This window comes from Physeter macrocephalus, chromosome 15, assembly GCF_002837175.3.
Source record: "Physeter macrocephalus isolate SW-GA chromosome 15, ASM283717v5, whole genome shotgun sequence".
Taxonomy (NCBI): Eukaryota; Metazoa; Chordata; class Mammalia; order Artiodactyla; family Physeteridae; genus Physeter; species Physeter macrocephalus.
Genome location: NC_041228.1, coordinates 63,390,881 through 63,409,250, shown reverse-complemented (window position 1 = coordinate 63,409,250; position 18,370 = coordinate 63,390,881). Strand labels below are relative to the sequence as shown.

General features: G+C 46.9%; 1 protein-coding gene across 8 annotated transcripts in view; it reads right to left on the bottom strand.

Annotated features, from left to right (window-relative positions):
• Window positions 1–18,370, bottom strand: part of C15H8orf89 (chromosome 15 C8orf89 homolog) — a 99,558-nt gene that overhangs the window by 21,877 nt on the left and 59,311 nt on the right. For 3 of the 8 annotated variants that reach the window (XM_055091347.1, XM_055091340.1, XM_055091339.1), the window contains exon 8: window positions 5,512–5,765. The exons of 1 other annotated variant lie outside the window; for it this stretch is intronic. The gene's annotated coding sequence lies outside the window, so the exon portion shown is untranslated. Of the gene's footprint in view, window positions 1–1,788; window positions 5,766–15,917; window positions 16,085–17,820; window positions 18,238–18,370 lie in introns of those variants that run through there. 4 more of the 8 variants (XM_055091342.1, XM_055091344.1, XM_055091343.1 and 1 more) reach the window with 4 other exon arrangements.

Below are 18,370 nucleotides of genomic sequence, written 5' to 3'. Positions count from 1 at the left end.
GCCCGTGAGCCGTGGCCGCTGGGCCTGCGCGTCCAGAGCCTGTGCTCCGCAGCGAGAGAGGCCACGGCAGTGAGAGGCCCGCATACCCAAAGAAAAAGAAAAAGAAAAAAAAAAAAGAATCCGCCTGCCAATGCAGGGGACACAGGTTCGAGCCCTGGTCCAGGAAGATCCCACATGCCGCGGAACAGCTAAGCCCGAGCGCCACAACTACTGAGCCTGCACTCTAGAGCCCGCGTGCTGCAACTACTGAGCCCCTGAGCCACAACTACTGAAGTCCGAGCGCCTAGAGCCCGTGCTCCGCAACAAGAGAAGCCACCGCAGTGAGAAGCCCGCGCACCGCAACGAAGCGTAGTCCCCGCTCGCCACAACTAGAGAAAGCCCGCGCGCAGCAACGAAGACCCAACGCAGCCAAAAATAAATAAATAAATAAATTACTTAATTTTAAAAAGGAAAAGAAAAATAGTTGAGGGAAGCAAAGCTGGGTGTTCCCATGTCCTGAGGCCCCAGCCCTGTCCCCAGCTCTCACACTCAAAATTCCTGGAGCTGACAGTTAAAATACTTCCTTTTTTTCCTCATGTTCTTGCTCTCACACAATGCTATTTTCCATAAATCTGTAGGTGGGTTTTAGTTGCCCTTTGGTGAAAAAGCAGAGCTGCTGGGGTTGAGTCAGTGTGTATGTATGATCTAGTCGCTCCGCTGCTGTCGGCGGAATTCAACCTCACAAGCAAGAGGAGAATTCCCTCTGCTTCCAGGGGTCCCAGAGGAAGGCGTGTGACAGCTTCCTTGGTCTCATCCCAGGCCTGACCACTCCGACCAGCCTCCCTCACGCCACCTGAATCCACCTGGGCACGAGGGTGTGTGTGCCTCTTCCGTTCCTTCCTCCGTGGGCAGCAAATGTCCTCCAGTCTTTGTAAAATAATCTTTAGGTGTTTGAAGGTGATCAGTAATCCTCCTCCTCAACTATCTCTCCTCAAAGTGAATGTACCCACTTTTTCCATCTTCATGCGTAAAATAACACTTTCCAATCTGTTCCTCATCCTCATGGCTCACCTCTGAGCTTTTGTGTTGTTTTTTTTCCTGTCACTCTAAAGTTGTGGAATCCAGAACAGAATACGGTATCTTGAGGGTATGTGCAGTCAGTGCAAAAATGCTCACCGTTCCTGCTCCCTTGGGAGGACTGACCCTCCTCTGGTCTGCAGGTCCCTCTGGACTCTCCAGGCCTGAGCAAATCTGTTCTGGGGGCTTTGGTTGTTCAAGTTCCATGCATGCAGCATTTTAAGTAAGAGGTAGTGTAGGAGGGTCCTCAGAGATACACCCTATAACTTCGTAAGTGGGGAGTCCAGTTTAGTACCAGGCCACAACTAAAAGGTTGACCAGTCCTAATGCTCCCCTAGAGAATCAAATTAAGGGAAAATCCGGCATTCAGGTCATTCTGGAATTTGACAAACTCCTACCAAAGTAGGCTATTTATGGGAGGCTACTATGCACAATGATATTAGGGACATTAAAAAAATCACAAAGATGCCCCTCTCCCCAGCACTAGGGGAGAAATTCTACACTGTGCCTGAAAATTTCAATTTACTGAACACATATGAGCTTCTTTTTTATTTTTAACATCTTTATTGGAGTATAATTGCTTTACAATGATGTGTTAGTTTCTGCTGTAAAACAAAGTGAATCAAGCTATATGTATACATGTATCCCCATATCCCTTCCCTCTTGCGTCTCCCTCCCACCCTCCCTATCCCACCCCTCTAGGTGTTCAGAAAGCACCGAGCTGATCTCCCCATGTGATGCCGCTGCTTCACTAGCTATCTATTTTACATTTGGTAGTGTATGTATGTCAATGCTACTCTCTCACTTCGTCCCAGCTTACCCTTCCCCCTCCCCATGTCCTCAAGTCCATTCTCTATGTCTGCGTCTTTATTCCTGTCCTGCCCCTAGGTTCATCAGAACCATTTGAACACATATGAGCTTCTTTTAGCAATTCCATGTAAGAATCTTGCCCTGCCCACCTTGCAGGAATGCACTAATATATGGTGATATCCTTTAAAAACTGTACAAGCAGAGAGAGGAGAGAGGGAGGTGGGGGTAGAGCGAATTTTTACACAATCTGTGTCTGAGGCCATCCCAGAACTGCCCCAGCCCCTGGCTGTCATGAGGCAAGTTCAAGGACCCGAGCACCCACCTAGCAGGGTTAAAGATTCGGCCCCAGGACTTCCCTGTTGTCCAGTGGTTAGGAATGCGCCTTCCAATGCAGGGGACATGGGTTTGATCCCTGATCAGGGAAATAAGATCCCACATGCTTCGGGGCAACTAAGCCTGTGCGCTGCAACTAGAGCCTGCTCACTGCAACAAAAATCCCACATGCTGCAATGAAGATCCCGTGTGCTGCAACTAAGACCCGACACAGCCAAATAAATAAATATTAAAAAATAAATAAAAATAAACTCAGAGTTAATTTAAAAATAAACAAATAACAGGGCAAAAGAGAGGGGTTTAAAAAAAAAAAAAAGATTCAGCCCCAAAGTTCCCAGACTCCCTCAGGGTTGAAGGGGGGGGGGTTGTCAAATGGCTGCATATTAGACAGTCTACCCAAAAGGCAGGAAAAATATCTTTTAAACAGAGTTTTATGCTTGTCCTTGGAGGCCAGTGAGTCTAGACCTCTCACTTTTTGCATGGGGAAACAACCCAGAGAGAGTGACTGGTCCAGGGTCATGCAACAAGTAGTGGTCGAACCAGGACTAAAATTGGCCTCTTTCCTTGGCCGTTTTGGCCCTCTTTGAAAATACTAGAGCAGCAAACCACTAAATAGAATGGGAGAAATTCCTTCGTCTCTCTACCTGGACATTTGCGATAGATGGGACATGCCAACCACAATTTTCTGGCTCAGCTCAGATGGCAGATGCAGGACGGGTCAGTGGGAGGTAGGGAGGAACCCTGCGTGTGTACATTCCAGCTTCTTTCTTTGCATTTTGGCTCCATTTAACAACGTGTTACCTCTTCACAGAGTAGTTTATATCATTGCAGGATGCCAAGAATGACATCAACATCTATTAAAACCTAATGTTTCACATTCTCAACTGTAAACATTAACATTGCTTAGTTTCCAGATATAAACTTACAGTCATTCTGAAGTTGGATGGTTTCTTTCCAAGAAAGTTGATGTTACTGTAATGAAATTTACCTAATTAATCTCCTTAAGGAGGGAAGGAATCCAATGATGACCGTTAATAAAGACCTCAACGTTCTTCTTGTAATCAGAGCAAAGCAATCTGTGGATTCATTTTGGGAGAGACCATAACTTTCCAAATAAATCTTAGTAAAGCTCTGCAGACAGGGTTTTTGAGCTATTTCCCCACTTGGCTGGCTTACTTTCAGCCTAACTAGCCCTGTGTAAACTTCTATAGAACCTCTGGATATATTTATATTCACCTGTGACGTTGGACCCCAACATCTAGGGTATTGTTCTTGGTGCCAAGAACTCATATGAAAGGTAAATTTGAACCGGTCATTGATGGAAACTCTTGGTTTGCCAGACTTCAAAGCCATCCCCTACCTGGGGCATCATCTGCATGCCGTGTGCCTGGACCCACCTCTTGATACCTGCACAATATTTTGGCTGCACCAAGCAGTGAATATGAAGAACAGCAGCAGTCAGCCTCTGCCAGGGTCTTCCCTGGACCCCGATGGAGCCATCTACATATATGTAATCAAGAATCTCTTTCAGGGCTTCCCTGGTGGTCCAGTGGTTAAGACTCGGCGCTCCCAATGCAGGGGGCCTGGGTTCAATCCTTGGTCAGGGAACTAGATCCTGTATGCCGCAACTAAGAGCCCACATGCAGTAACTAAAAATTTCACATGCCACAACTAAAGGTCCAGCATGCCACAACGAAGATCCCGTGTGCCACAAATAAGACCCGGTGCAGCATACGGTGTCACACCAGGGTATAGGAAGCCGCGGTGGGGAGTAAGGAGAACATTCCCTGGTCTCCCGGTCCTGAGTTCAAGAGGGCTGCAGAAGTGGTACCCACAGGAAAGAGTCTTCTGAGAGACAGCCTCTGTGAAGATGTTGAGGGAATGGTGATGTTTATGAACCCTGGGACCGGGGGTCTAACAGGTACGAAGGGAATCACTGGGTTGGAATCTTGGGATGTTAGGTCAGAGCAGTATGGGTGTGATGGTATGGAAGGGTTTGGAAGGTTACAGAAAAAGCTTAGGAATGTGACGGGAATCCAGTTTTTAAAACTGGGACAGCTGGTCATGGAGAGACAAATAGCCAAGGGTAACTTGATCCTCAGCACCCGAATACGGAGCTGGATCTGTTTAAGTCCTTTGCTGATTCAGGACCTGACCGGACTGGGAAGGGAGGTGGGGCTGGGTTTACAGGTGGCAGGTGGGACGAAGGGTGTCAAGGCAGGTAACCTGCCAGGCCTGACACTATCTCAGCAAAGAAGGCCATAGAGAGTCTCAGAAGGCTGGCGACCTGAGTAGAGTTTTGAAGAACAGAATCTCTCCGCCACTCCCCACCCCATCCAGGGAAAAATATTGTTTAGGTCTTGCTATGGTAACATCCTGGAGTAATTCATCCTATGGCAGTCATCCTATGCTCTCTGCAGCCTCCACTATCCTTGTGAGGGCCCTGAAATCTGGGACTGGGCTCAGCCTTTATTGTAATTTCTGGTCTCATCATTTATGTCCCAAGTGGGATTGTAAGCTCCATGAGGGCAGGGAACAGATCTATTTCCATAGATCAAGTTCCAGCACAATGCTGGCACTCAGTAAGTATTTAGCGAAAGAATGACTGACTCTGGCAGATAACAGTATTACGCTCAAGTATTCAATTCCTCCTTCCTTAGAGCACAACCCTTTGGGATTGGCCATGTGACTTGCTTTGTCCAACAAAATTCAAGCGGGCGTGACACACGCCATTTCCGAGCAGCGGACTGAAGGGAGAGTGCACGGCTTGGCCTAGCCTCTTGTGCTTCTGTTCTCTGTCGCGGGGCTGAGGGTTGCAGCTAGGGGTTGCTCCTGCAGCCCGAGTCCCAGAACAGGAAGATGCTAGAAGCCACCCTATAGTCAGCCCACAGCCTAGTGCAGAGCTGTGGCCATTCCACAGCATGATGGAGAAGTCAATGTTTGTAAGCCACCGAGTCTGGGAGTTGTTACCATGACAAAAGCCCTGAGGTTGGCGGAATAAAGTATCTCCTGTTTAATTTCTCCCGGGTGCTGTCACAGCTGCCTTCAATTCCTCCCTCTTGCCAAAGCTGAGAGCAGATGGCAAACCCACCTGCCTTGTCCCCCATACCATCAAGCGAGCAGTCTTTCTGCTGTCCTCTCCAAAAGAACACAAGTTTCCACCGTCCCAGAGAAACCTAATGGTTAACTGTCAAGGCCGCCTACCATGAAAAGTGGCCTGAAAGCAAGTTTACATATCACATTTTAAACATTTACACAGTTTTAAAATAAATACAAGACTGAAGCCGGCTCCAGCCCCCTCCCTGTCTTCACCTGCCAGTGAAGCATGTTCTCTCCAGTTCTTCAAAAAGCCAGAGTGGTACTCAGGGGCTGGAGGTGGAGTGTTGTCTGCAAGTGATGTGATTGAAAGCTCAGGGTCTTCTCCCTCTGCACCAGGCTTCGAGTTATCTTGGGAAGAACTTGGAATATAAAATGTACACAGACTTTGCACAGAAGGCAAGGCAGACCCAAAGAAATCCTGGAGACACCGTACTCTTCTCAGCTCTCTTATTACTCCCTGGAGCTACCTATTTTGAAGAGAAGTGAAAAAAATGCAGACAGAGCTATAAGAAACTAAATAGCTAAACTTTTGGAAACTAAACAAAACGGTTCGTATTTTTATCAGACTCTGTAATGACATCCACCTTCCTGGTCTCAGCCTCCACCAATGTGCTGATAATTTCAAACTCTACCTTTCCAACCTCGACTTTTCCCACAGGGTGCAGATCCTTAGAGCCACTTGGCTGTCCACAATACTTCAAATGCAATATGCTTGAAATGAAACCTTGGGCAGCCCCTTGAGCATGGGCTTCTTTCTCTTCCGTTTCCATATTGACTGATGGTACCCCATCTACCTACTTGTCCAAGCCAGAAACTGGGGATCTTGTTGGATGCTTTTCTCTCCCTCAGCCCCTGAATTCATCTCATTATCAAGTCCTACGGTTCTACCCCAAATCCTTTGTGGGAGAAAGCTGGCTATAAATAATTCATACCTCCATATATAAATAAAGGCCCTACTTACATTATCTCTGAAATGTCCCTAAAACTCCTTTCCCCTATCCTACTGTTAAGGAGGAAGAAAACTTTCCTCTACCCTTCTAGGTTCTTCTGGTTGGTATAAGACTTAAATCGACATGAGACAGAGTAACAGGAGAAGATTAGATTTAATTTTGCACATACAGAAACCCCCCGCACATGAGAGGGTCAGAGACAGAAAGGTAAAATGAGGTCTATACGCCATCCTGAGTGAGAAATGGTATAGGAGCCTGGGGCTTCCAAGGAAAGAAGGTCCCTCACAGGACGATAAGAGGAAGAGCAGATGCTTGGTATCTAGATATTTGCCCTGCCATACAGATGGGACCACTTGGATAAAATTTGTCTCCAGTAATAACTCTTGGCTGGGAAAAATCCCCAATTTAAATTCTTGTAGGTAGTTAGGGGAGGGGCAGTAGTTTCTCTTGACCCCACAGGGTCTCGATTGCCTTTAGTTCAAAATAATCCTCATGCAAGAGTGATACATTTGGGGGAGGCTCGTTCTGAACCCCATATCACTCAGGGTCCCTCACCCTAATCGTCTCAGTTCATCTCAACTCCTGCAAAAATCTCCTAACTGGTCTCTGCCTCCAATCTGGCTGGCTGCTGCCCTCCTGACCTGTAGTCTATCCTTCAGACCAGAGTCCTCTTCCTAAAACACAAATCTAATGGTATCATTCCCTTCCTGGAAAGCTCCCTGTGGCTTTCCACCGGCTAGAGAATAAAGCTCCACCTTTGACTGCCTCATGGAGAACTTTGCACCCGGCCTCTGGGTATTTTCCAGACTCATCTCTTACAGTGTCCAAGCTCTGAGCATTGGGAACACGCTGTGTTCTTTCTTCCTGGGGACGCTGTGTTTACCTAGAGGACCCCTGCTTATCGTTAATGCCTCCGCCCAAGAATCCTGTCCTCTGCGAAGGCTGTCCTACTGCAACCCCCCCTCAAAGACCTGGGCAGCGCCCCTTCTCCCCCAGCCATCCAAAGCTCTGCTACAGTCACAACAGGATTGCTTCTCGCGTTGTGTTCACACGTCTGCCCCTCGTTTTGAGCTGTGAGGGACGTGAAGGTGGCACACTTGCCTGAGTTATCGCTCTAAACTCAGGGCCAGGCACACTGCGTGCATTCTGTCAACATCGCAGAATAAATGGAGGAATGAAAGTAGGAGTAAATTCTCTAGTCATAGCCTAAGTGTCCTTATGCGGATAAACGACTTAGCATATTAATTTTCCTATCTGAAACTGAAAGTCAGGACGAGCACGAACAAGTCAGGGCTTTTGCTTTTTTTAAGCAAAATGTTCCGAATAGAAGGACAAAAAATTATGCTATTGCAGCACGATTTCTAGAAGGACGATGGCATTTGTTATAGCATCAGAACATGAGAATACAGATATGCTGGCACATAGCATTGATGGCCCAGGGCAGTCATGTTAAAGGGGAGATATTAGGCAGCAAGGTGTTTAGAACCTAAGCTTGTTCCTTTGTCATGAGAAAGCATAAAAGCTTATTTGGCAGGGCTCCCCAGACTTCTCTTTTGTGAGGAGTATCGTCCCTAAGAGCATGAACTTTGGAGCCCAAACTCTCAAGGTTTGAGTCTCAGCTCCAGCACTTATTAGCTCTGTGACTTTAGGTGAGCCACTTAAACTCTCCGTGCCTCGATTTTCCTGTCTGTAAAATTAGTATGTTGATAGCACCTACCTCGAGACTTCTCTGGTGGCGCGGTGGTTAAGAATCCGCCTGCCAATGCAGGGGACACGGGTTCGAGCCCTGGTCTGGGAAGATCCCACATGCCGCGGAGCAACTAAGCCCGTGAGCCACAACTACGGAGCCTGCTCTCTAGAGCCTGCGAGCCACAACTACTGAGCCCGTGTGCCACAACTACTGAGCCCACGTGCCACGACTACTGAAGCCCGCGTACCTAGAGCCCGTGCTCCGCAACAAAGAGAAGCCACCACGATGAGAAGCCCGCGCACCGCAACAAAGAGTAGCCCCCTGCTCGCCGCAACTAGAGCAGCAACGAAGACCCAACGCAGCCCTAAATAAATGAATAAATTTGTAAAAAAGAAAAAAAATAGCACCTACCTTATAAGTTACTATAAGGATTAATGGAATGAATGCAAATAAAGTACTTACTACTTGGGATAACACAAGAGCTAGTTAAGCCATATATTTTCCCCAACATGTCAGGATGCATTTTCAAAGTATCAGAGATGGCTAGATCCTCTTTCTATGGCATTTCTCCTACACAATCAAGGCTTTGGGGTATTTTTATCGTTCTTCATCATTAATTATTGTCCACAGTTTTACAAAATCCACACAATTTTCACAATGGCTATATGAAGATTTATTAAAGAAATAGAGCCAAGATATAGAACTTCAAGGAGTTTATCCCCAGCTCCCTTTCTTAACTAGCCTCCAACTTTTGTTCAAGAGGGATCAAGCCCAGAACAGTGAGTGCAGGACACCCAGAGGCTCACCACGATGTGTGTGCCAGTGTCACTGTGCCATCTAGTGGACTCAGAGTTTAGCCGCTGTTTTGAAGCCCTCCCAGAAGAGCTGGATTCCAGGGAAGGGTTTAGCCAGAACTGTTCTGGTCCGTCTGGCCAGCTTCCAGGTGATCTCATAACACCACTCCCTTGATGTCCACCATCAGTGCTAATCATGTGGGACGTCCGGAATCCCTCTTCTGAGGTGACAGCTCTACCAATGCATTCAGCTTGTCCATCCCCCCGTCACAACCATCTTTGCAGAAGTGGGCAGAGAAGAAAGGAATGAAAACGGACAGGACAGTATTTATAACAGCGAGAAAGAAGCCAGCCAACATTCACCTATGTTTTAATAAGGATCTACCAAACAAGCCAGCCAGCAAGACATGCCAACGCGTAGTAACTTTTTGACCTTCATTTCTGGCTTCAATGTATCTTGGCACAAGGCAGCCTGGGGCTGACAAGGGCTGAGCCAACTAAGGCCTGAATCCCAATTTATTGAAGTGTTTTTAGAGGCGGCCCACTGCTCTCTGCAGGTGATTAAAAGCTTATCCCCAGAAGGCTAGTAAACACTCCCCCACCAATAACTCAGCTCTGGCATGCAGGGCAAGGGGTATTGAACACCATAATGCGAGAGAATATCCACATAAAGGTTTGCCTTTGAGGGGCACTTGGAGGCCAATAATCCACCTCGTCTTTATTTTCTATTCAGAATTCTTGGCCACCATGACCAGGCGGACCAATATTAAACTTGAAAGGCAATGGGTTCGATATCAACAACTAACTGAAATCACTTGCTTGGGCCTCAGTTCAACACATTCTGGCAACAGACATGGCAACGGGTGGGTCTGGCTGTGCCTTGTCCAGAATGCAGGTACTTTGGGCGTTCCATTTATTTCATGGTCCTTCAAAATTTTAATACTATCATGAGAAAGAAGAAAGTCTCTGGGACACTATTTATCCCAGAAAAATCCCAAATCAAGGAGAGGATTTAAGTAGGAAAAATCTAAAAATATTTCAAAAGAAAAGTTTAAAAGAAAAGGGAGTATGTAGTGAGACATAGAGCACAAGGACAAAGTCTGGACTCGTAGGCAGAGTCCCATTTTTCCCCTCTTTGGCCAGTGCCCAGGTTTAAAGCTTGCTCTTTGTAAAGGCCAATTAGAGAAAATAAACTGAGTCAAGGCAGCATTTCTTAAAAATGCCAAAGAGAAGCAGGTACTGAACGATGTTGTTCATACTGCAGAAGTTGACAGGAGGGAGCAAAGTCTTGTCCCATCTCTGGTGACCAGCTGCCCTGAGCAAGGAAGGTCCGTTTAGGCTCTGCTGGTTGGCCCTATGTGGACACATGTCCTTGAGCGTCTAGAACCCAGAGAGCAGGACCCCAACCCCCAACCCTTCACTCTACCCAACGAACAATGGCAGGTCCTGGAGAGGTCAAGGTCCCTCAGCTAGTGAGTGGCAGGGTTTGGATTCAAGGGTCCAAAGCACATGTTCTTAACTTCATTTCATTGCTTTTGCAACAGGAACCCGTTTTGGAGGAAGTTCATTCATTCATTCATTCATTCAAGAAAATGTTGAGCTCCCACAAAATGGGAAGATATCCTGGTGAATAAAATATAGCCCCTGCCCCCAGTGAGTCTGTCATTCAGCAGAGAAAATAAACAAGTACATCAACAGTTACAAAGAAGTGTGGTGAGTTGCCCCAGGTGGGGTCGTATGCTATGCGTACATGACAGAAGGCATCCGAGTCAGCTCTGGACAGTAAGGGAAGCCTGTGTTAAGAAACTGGAATCCCAAGGGTGAATAGAAGCTAAACAGGAGAGAGAGGGAAAGATATTCTAGAAAGGCCTCCAGACATGGGAGAATGTGATAAATTCAGGGGACTGCAAAATTTGGACACGGTTAGAGCAAAGGGTGTCTATATGCACAGTGTGTGTGTGTGTGTGCGTGTGTGTGTCTGTGTGTGTGTGTGTACCGTGGAGGGAGAGAGGTGTGTGCAGTGGAAGAGGAGATGAGACCAGTGAAACAGGTTGCAACCAGATCATAAGGGTCTTGAACGTCATGCCAAGGAGTTAAAATTTCAGCTTGAAGGTAATGGAAAACCAATGCAAGATTTCTTTTCTTGATGTGATTTAATACACATTTACAAAGAGAACTTTAGCAGTAGTGTGGAGCTTGAATTGAGAGGGGAAAGCAGTACAATTCAAGATGGTTTCAAAAAAGAAATAGCTTGTTTCCCTAAACAATATATTCTCCATAAATATTGACTAGTTTTTGACATCTTTTATGGGACAAGGGTAAAAGTAAGGAGTCCTGAGCCACAAACCCTCTTGAGACGCACACCCCCTCCGTGGTTCCTGTGGGTGCCTTCCTGCTGCCTGGGACCCCTCCACCCTGGCCACAGTGTGTTGGACTACGGTGGGCACCAGACCTGAGGCAACCCATTCAGGACCTAGGGTGTGGCTTGGGGCAAAACTGCCCATCAGGCATGCCAATGACCTTGTAAATTACTCGAATCCTATTATCTGAGGAGTTGGAACAGGAGACAAAAAAGAGGCTTGAACAGTGGTGGAAGGAGCAGAACTTGAAAAAAGTATTTGAAAAAACCAAGACAGGACGATCTGGACATGGTAAGGGGTACTCACGCCGCTGATGGGGCACCAGAAAAACACAGACCTTTCCGTTCCCAAACCACGTCCATCCTGGGTGAGCCCCAGCTCTTCACGGTGCCCAGGAGGCTGGGCCCCCTGGCAGAGGTTCCTTTGGCCTGATTTCTATGGTGTCCTGACAACAATGCCCTTGAAGTCAAGTGAGTGCGCTTCTGTTCCTGGTAACCCAAGAAGGACGAGGAACACACACAGGTATCCAGGGAGCCAAACCCCGGTGGAGATTTGCTGATGCAAACTCAGATTTGTCAGCAGCATACTGACTGCTATTTAACCTCCGATCGTGCGGTTTCCTAGTCCTGTCTTGGGAAGAGAAGTGTCCCTAGTCCTCATCGTGGGGGTGACAGGGCTATGGAGGGTGTCACAGAAGCACCCTGAGCAGGGTCAGGAAAGCTTGGAACCCATTACCCGCCTAGGAGTCAACCTGTAGGTGCTGGGAAACAACGAGCTCCACCCTCGGGCCTCCCCTGGGGCTGGGATGAATGAAGCACATTCACTGGCAGTGACCTGTTTCCTGGCCACAGGGTCCCCACCCCCTCCCACTTCTCCTACAGATGCTGCTCTCACCATCTTTAGCTTCATTGCCCACGCCTCACTGAATGTGTATGGCGCGCCAGGCTGTTCCAACTATATAGAAGTTCCAAGGCTGTAGATAATAAAGGGGAAGAAAGCAAGAGAATGTTCTAAGGGAGCTTGAGGTCTCTTTGTGGAAATGATGTAGACTCAGGAAATGGTGTGAAAATGTGAAGTACAAATGAACATTAATTGAGCACCTATACTCTGCCAGGCACTGTCCCAGGCATTCGGGACATTATCTCTAGCCCTGATCACAGCTCTACGAGACTGGTAATATTGTACCATTTTATAATAAGGGACAAGATCCAGAGATGTTAGTTAACTTTTCAAGGACCAAAAACCTGTGGAGATTGGGCTTCCCTGGTGGTGCAGTGGTTGGGAGTCCGCCTGCCGATGCAGGGGACACGGGTTCGTGCCCCGGTCCGGGAGGATCCCACGTGCCGCGGAGCGGCTGGGCCCGTGAGCCATGGCCGCTGAGCCTGCGCGTCCGGAGGCTGTGCTCCGCGGCGGGAGAGGCCACAGCGGTGAGAGGCCCACGTACCGCAAAAAAACAAAACAAAACAAAACAAAAAAACCAAACCTGTGGAGAACCATAGTACATTCCCAGGAGAAGAGTAATATAATTGCAATGGCACTTTGAAAAGATTAATTAAGAGATGATATTCAGGGTTATCCCAAGGTAGAAGAAACTAGACATTTTATACGAATCTGTGCAGAATATGAGACAGGACTGTTGTGGGAATAAGAGGAAGAGAAGGTTTGGAAAGAGAGACGTACGATCACCAAGGGGACAGAGAAAAGATGCTGTAAGAGCTGACCCAGTTTAAGTCCAGAGGAATGTTCACTGATGGTAGGTACACATACATACACACATGCTTCCTATTCAAAGCCCCACATCCTCTTTCAGACTGGGAAAAAATTTAAAAGGAAATATGCAAAGTTAACAAATGCAGTGAATCCGAACTGATTGTGGCGCTGATGATGTTTGGAGTGGCAAAGCCACAGTATGAATCAACTTTAACTGTCTGCCCCAGCCCAGCCCTAACCCTATCCCCGACCCAGAGTTTCTGCTGAAGACAGAAGCTTAGTTGGGCACGGCTGACCATGACCCCGTCTCCAGCATATGCCTGTCAGACAAGGAACGGATGTCTGGTCCACTGGCCAGCAGCTAGTCAACACTCCCTCGAGACTCTGAAGTACAATATAGAGACAGTACTCAGAACAGAGAATACACCCGGCTCCGAACAGTGCCCACCCCTGTTCCCATGAGGCTGGATGATACTTTGGATCTCATATCCAAGAAATTATCTGTTATACTCTTCTAAGCAATGGTCCTTGAAACGAGGTATCTCGAGTGGAACTCTGTTCTTCACAACCAGAATCTCCTCTTGACTAAGAGAGGGAGGCAAGTAGATACAGTCTAGGCTGGAAGTTGCAAAGTGGCGGCCTGCAGGGCAAATCACAGACGTGTTTACTGTGGCCCACAAGGTGTTGCGGCTGTTGTTTTCAATTGAATTTGGCTGCCTTCAGGCAGAGCATCCTCCTTTCAGTTTGCTGCAGCCTTTCTTCTACCCCTTGTACTACCAGAATATCTATCTGCCTCTCCTCATTCATTTGACATTACCTGCTTCACCTCTGTAATTATGTGTTTGTAATCTGTGATCTAGACCTGATATGGGTTGTGAGTGTGTATGTGTGGCTTCTGTGTGTGTAAATGAAGGCACCAATCACAGCAGTGGTAAAATAGAAAGAATACTGGATAGCAGCAGAGTTCACCTTTGTCTTTTCAGTTGTTTAAAAGCAAACATATTGGGCTTCCCTGGTGGAGCAGTGGTTGAGAATCTGCCTGCCAATGCAGGGGACACGGGTTCGAGCCCCGGTCTGGGAAGATCCCACATGCCTCAGAGCAACTAGGCCCATGAGCCACAACTACTGAGCCTGCGCGTCTGGAGCCTGTGCTCTGCAACGGGAGAGGCCGCGATAGTGAGAGGCCCGCGCGCCGCGAGGAAGAGAGGCCCCCGCTCGCTGCAACTAGAGAAAGCCCACGCGACCCAACATAGCCATAGATAAATAAATAAATAAATAAATAATTTTTTTAAAAAAAGCAAACATATTTAGTGGGCAAAAACTGTTGGAAACAGAGGGAAAGTACAGTGTTGTAATCAAATAAAAGGTACAGTCAAGTGTCCCTGACACAGTGCTTGGGGGCCATTATATAACTTGGTGAATGGATACAATGGCTGCATTAGTTGGAATGCTTTTGGATGCAAGTGGCAGAAACCCAACTAAAACTAGACTTTAAAAAGAGGGAGGGGATCTACCTCATAGTATCAAAGGAAGAATTTCTGTAGAAACCAGTCTTCAGGGACAGAGGACCTTCAGGGACAGAGGACCTAGTACCACCAGGCTTCTCTTTTTCTGTTTCTCATCACTGCCTGTTTCCTTCTGTCTCTTTAGTCTTGCCTTTATTTTGAAGAAAGATCTCTATCTCTGTCTCTGGGGAAAGGAAAATGATGCTGGCATCTCTAGATTTACATAATCCAAGTATAGCAACCCCTTTGAAGGGAGAGCTTCTCTCTTCCACCACTTTGAGAACATGACCGATTCTTGCAGGAGGATTCTGAATAGCCCCAGTTGGGTCAGGATTCAGAAGCCTTGAATTCTCCAACTGGCTCAGCCCAGGCTATGTACCCACACATTTATGGCTGGGGCGGGGTGGGGTAGGGGGCAGTGGGGAGGCTGTCTGCTACCAAAAGGAGGGAGATGGAAGAAAATTTGCTAGAAAACCAAAAACCATAGCTAGACAACCCACTTTTAGATTCAGAGCCCTTGATGTTTCTGTTTTTTCCTACACAGTCATCCTCTACTTTCAACAATGTTGGTGACGCAGCACTTCTTAAAAGAGAATAAAACTGATACACGTACTCTTTCCACTAGAAATTTGAATATGGGCTGCATATCAGATAATATTAAGATATTAATGTTAAATTTCTTGAGTGTGATAATAGTCTGCGGTTATCGAAAAGAATGTCCTTGTTCCTAAAAGATATGTGCTGAAGTATTTAGGAGTGAAGTGTCATGATATTTGCACATCATTTTCAAAATGATCCAGCAAACAAATAAATAAACAAACAAAAACACCCCAAAAAACAGAGAGAGGAAACGCAAATGTCCCTAAATGATATCATTAAGAAAATCTAGGTGAAGGATACCTAGGTATTTGTCAAATAATTTTTTAAGCTTTTCTGTTAAGTTTAAAAATCTTCAAAAAAATGTTATGAGAAAGAAAAGTGTTCTACTAAGAAATCCACTCAGGGGACTTCCCTGGTGGCGCAGTGGTTAAGAATCCGCCTGCCAATGCAGGGGACATGGGTTCGAGCCCTGGTTGGGGAAGATCCCACATGCCGCAGAGCAGCTGAGCCCGTGCTCCACAACTACTGAGCCTGCGCTCTAGAGCCTGCGAGCCACGACTACTGAAGCCCGTGTGCCACAACTACTGAAGCCCGCACGCCTAGAGCCCGCGCTCCGCAACAAGAGGAGCCACTGCGATGAGAAGCCCACGCACCACAACAAAGAGTAATCCTCACTCGCCGCAACTGGAGAAAGCCCGCGCGCAGCAACGAAAACCCAACACAGACAAAAATAAATATTAAAAATAATAATAAAATAAAATAATTTTAAAAAATTATTTAACAGACGAACGAAAGAAAGAAATCCACTCAGATTTTCTTCCAAGTTTTCTCAAGCCGCCAATACCAATTTGGAGGGTTTTGGTTCCAGTGCTTTCTTGATCTTACCAGATGGATGTCAGCAGAAGTTTTCAGACAAGAATCATGACTCAAAATAAAATAAAATAAAATATTAAAAATTAAAAAAAAGAAAGGAGGGTAAAAACAAAACAACAACAACAAAAGAATCATACCTCTTATTCTTTCCCTAAGTGTTCCTCACTTGTTTGCTGACTGAAGCATGAATGGCTGTAGTTTTCCAGGCATGTCACAGGAAATAACACCCAAATTCTTCTATTTGCAGGCAACAGCAACTATGTCGGAGCTGCTGTCTGGCTGGCGGTGGTTGTAGAATGAATCCCTGTGTCAGGGATGTTAAAACGTGAGGGGGAAAGGTGCATCTTAAAACTGAACAGTTGACACACACATCCATGTCAGGTGGCAGTCACGGATCTCCCCGTGGACTAACAAGTTGGAGAACTGGTTGACATGTCAGTCTTTGCAAGTTTGGTGAGGAGAAGTTACGCCCCTTGGCCTGAACAGTTTCTGGAATTGCATATCTGGATCTCTTGGCCCATGTGACCCCAAGGCACCACCAGTCCGTGAGACCCTGCCTGAGTACCAGCCTGCCTCTTCTCTCAGTGACACCTCTGCCTGCCGGCTGAGGGAAGTCGCAATCAGCCCTAAGAGGGGTTTTACACCGTGTGCATCCCTTGCAGTAGAATGGTAACAGGGAATTGGAGGTCTCATCCTACTTCTACTTACACCACTAACTTATCTGGTATCTGAGAGTAACAATGTCTGTGTTGCTTCCTACCACGCTCAATAAATATTAAGTTGCTGCTACACCTTGTGGGATTGTTGTGAACAATCAAAGGGAGACCCTCCCCCGAAAACAGTATGAAGGCCTTCGTTAATTACAACAAACTATACAGAAACATGTAACCAAAGACATATGCTGCAATAGTAATGGTGGTGATTTCCGTGGAGTGAAAATTATGGAATTTCCTGCTTCCTTTATTTTTACTTGGAAATGACTATAGATTCAGAGGAAGTTGCAAAAAAATGGTACAGACACGGCGCATGTGCCCTTCACCCAGCTCCCCCTAATGGCAAACCCCTGTTTTTTGGCTCACCTTTTTTTTTCTTTCCTTCTCTTTCTTCCTCCCTCCCTTCCTTCCTTCTTTCCTTCCCTCCTTCTCTCTTTCCTTTGCAATCGCTGTATTGTACTTGGATAACAAGGCAAAGAAATGATCAAGAGCAATTTTAGCAATGTAAATTGCACCCACCCGGCCAGTACCCTCCCTAACCAACATCTGCATGGAGAAGGGAGTAGCATGGTCCGGCTGGGCCTCCCTCCACCCTTAGGCTGCGTGGTCTGCTACAGCGTTCTCAGGCTCTACTTGCACTTGGTCAGAGTCTCCTAAGTGTTGAGTGGAAGGCTGTCTTGCCCTTCAACATGTCCTGCACGTCTCTGGCTGCCTGTGCTCCTTGGGAGGAAAGAGTATGGTGATGCTGTTGCCACTGCTGCTGAACTGCTCGGTTCAGTGTGCCCAGGTCCCCACCCCCATGGTGACCAGTGTTCGCTCGCCAGGGCAGTGGAAGGCTGCTCTCAGCCCCTCCCACTGGGATCATCCACTTCCAGCCTAGATACTTTCTGTGCAACGCATTAAACAGACACCCCCTCTCAGTCTCCCAAGAGCTCAGGAGGAGCTTGGTGGCATTGTGGCTGACTCGCTGCGTGCCCCTTACTGCAGGGGTGACAAGAGAAACACCAAGTGACAGTTCTCATTTTCCTCCTCTCCCCAGATATCATGGATATCATCGCCAGTCCTGCCTGGTGTGAAATTCCCGATGTTCTTCTTGTCGTTCTGTCTTACATTTTTCTTTTCTTCCTGACTTTGATAGTTCTAAGGTTCTGGGATAACTTCTCAGGAAACTGCCCAAGAAGCTTCTCTTCTAAAAGTCACTCAGAACAAGACAGATAACACCCACTGAGACATCAGAGCAGGTGGCAGCCTTGGAGGATGATTCCTCAGCCTTTGCCATTAACAGCGCCAGGCTGACACCAACACTGGCCTCAAGCTATGTGGCGGATGAATGAGGCAGAATTTTGTTCCACAAGACTCTGCAGGCTGGAGCCTTAAGAATCTGCCCTCTTCCCAGGGGCTCCCTCCCACACAGTAAAAATTGATCTGTGAAAAGGCATGGAGAAAAAAGGGAGTTCTTAATTTTATTGTAAAATACTATGAAGCGGTTTAGTGGGTGATCTGATTGAATCCCTAAAGTTTTGCAAAACCAACAGGTTTGCTAGAGGAGACATCCAGCAGAATACTCAGCACATGAGCAGAGAGAGCTTGGGGAGTATTGCCATATTGGCTAAGAGAGGGCCTGGCATGTTGGCTAAGTCTGGAGTCAGATCCTTTTGGATGCAAGTCCCAGCTTCAGGATCAAACAGCCGTGTGACCTTGGGAACAGTAGTCAAATCTCCATTTCCTCATCTGTAAAATGAAGCTGATAAAAGTACATAATAAGAGTGATTTGTAAAAATCCAAACAACACATGCTGGAGAGGGTGTGGAGAAAAGGGAACACTCTCACACTGCTGGCGGGAATGTAAACTGGTACAGCCACTATGGAGAAGAGTA